The sequence below is a fragment of the Rutidosis leptorrhynchoides genome, chromosome 4 (genome assembly GCF_046630445.1).
Source record: "Rutidosis leptorrhynchoides isolate AG116_Rl617_1_P2 chromosome 4, CSIRO_AGI_Rlap_v1, whole genome shotgun sequence".
NCBI classification, from domain to species: Eukaryota; Viridiplantae; Streptophyta; class Magnoliopsida; order Asterales; family Asteraceae; genus Rutidosis; species Rutidosis leptorrhynchoides.
Genome location: NC_092336.1, coordinates 483,104,678 through 483,106,690, shown reverse-complemented (window position 1 = coordinate 483,106,690; position 2,013 = coordinate 483,104,678). Strand labels below are relative to the sequence as shown.

Below are 2,013 nucleotides of genomic sequence, written 5' to 3'. Positions count from 1 at the left end.
GAAAGCCAATGAAAGCTCCAAGCTTCCATGAAATTTCTCCTCTGAACTTATAAAAAAAACTCAACCGTACTTAAAAAAAACTCAGAATTCCAGATTTGATGCCCCTTAAAATGTGATGCCCGGGTGCGGTTGCCCCTCTAGCCCCACCCTAGGGCCGGCCCTGATCGTGATGCATGCACCAAGTGAATCCTAAGCATTTTTAAGGACGGAGCGGATGAAATGTTTTTGTCGTACATTATACAATAAGAGTAGTACATTTAGGGGGCGGCTCTAGTGAATTTTTTTTTTCAGTGTAAAAATTTTAAGTTTTTCAACTTTGTTCCCAATGATTTTTTTTTGCCTCAACACCTACATATTTTCCCCAAAACCTTCAAATTTTGCCCAAAATTCTCCAACTTTTCTCCCAAAACCTTCAAATTTTGCCTAAAAGCCTTCATAATTTGCCTAAAAACCTCAAATTTTTGCCCCAAAACTTCCATATTTTGTCCAAAAAATTGCTACGGTTTTAATTTTTTTTTTCCCCAGTGAAAAAAATCATAGTTCCGCCACTGAGTACATTATATTTTTTTCTTTTTTTTTAATGACAATTTGTCGGCATCACCTAGAGGGTATTAACCACATTCACGATCATTTGTTACACACGCACGCACTATATGTAGGAAACCCGAATCACATTGCAGGAATCCCGATCCTTAAACCATCCCGAGGTGTAGGCGGACCGGGTTTGAATCTTGGATGGATCCGGGAGAAAACCCTCCTTGAGCTCAATCTGAAGCTCCATATTTCAGTCAGATTAATTAAGAGGGTGAGCTGAGCGAGGCTCGAACTCACGAACTCAACCTACATACATGAATACCACTAGACTGAGCTCAGCCCCAAACACAAGGAATGTGAATACCACTCGACTGAAAGCGCGGTGGAGAAGGGGTATGTCGTGAATACTAGTGAAAAGTGACGTGTTAGTGATGAAAAGAAAATATTGAGGTGATACTAACATGACACCGTATAAATTCCATGATATATTTCACGGATAATCGTTTAATTAGTCATACATACAGATACGTATTAAATAGTATATAATACCTTTTTTTTTATAGAAAAGATGCATACAATGTATGTTCAAACCACACGTCCTCTTTGCAATGAGTGATTCATTGAAGGTGGTTAATATCATTTAAGGCTTTGTAACTTGAATGATAGCATTAGTCTGAACAATAACGGGAATAGATATGAAACATGTGTAATAATCTTGTGCCTCAAAAACTTGGTATATTCGTATGGAGGGCTATTCGTAGAAGATGTAGTTGTACCACAATTATGTTATGATGTAGTTGTACCATATGTTTTACCCCGACTATTTTAGCTCTTGTACATTGTAGTGCAGGCATTAATTTTTGCGTTGAATGATTCACGTCCTTTATAAAAAGTAACCGATTTTCATTAGTGTTAACTTCAACAAGAAATGTAAACTAAATTAATCGTCTACTTGGCTCAAGTTAATTTATTGCATAAAAGATTTCATTTGTGAAAGGGTGATTTCTTATAATAAGAAAGTAAAAGTTGAAAAAGCAAACAGAAAGCTGGTTTGCCCGAGAGGTTAAGGGGGAAGACTTAAGATCTTCTGCACATAAGTGCGCATGGGTTCGAACCCCATAGCCAGCACTTTTGAAGCTTTAAAATTTTTTACATTTTTTTCCGGAAAATGGAGTAACCCATTTATGATCCCCATACTTCCTACTAAATTGAAAAAGCACTAAACCTTCAGTTTCCCATAATAGGCCCTCGGCCCTCCATTAATAGAGGATCGTCCTCTTTATTTCATATTGTGGTATAATTCAAAAGAGATGACCAGGTAACCCTCTTATTTATACCGAGTATTTATTTATTTTTTCCATGGTAATCTTAAGACCACCATTATCGCGGCGTCAGGGAGGCCGGGTCAGAGCCTCTGACGCCCGCAACGCTGCGTCAGACTCAACGCCTTTGGGGTGTCAGTCGGCAGAAAAACGGAAA

The 2,013-nt window shown here is 38.2% G+C and overlaps 1 non-coding gene across 1 annotated transcript; it reads left to right on the top strand.

Moving 5' to 3' along the window:
* Window positions 1-1,579: 1,579 nt before the first annotated feature.
* Window positions 1,580-1,662, top strand: TRNAL-UAA (transfer RNA leucine (anticodon UAA)). The gene has a single exon. It is a non-coding gene; the product is annotated as a tRNA-Leu (tRNA).
* The last annotated feature ends 351 nt before the right edge of the window (window positions 1,663-2,013 follow it).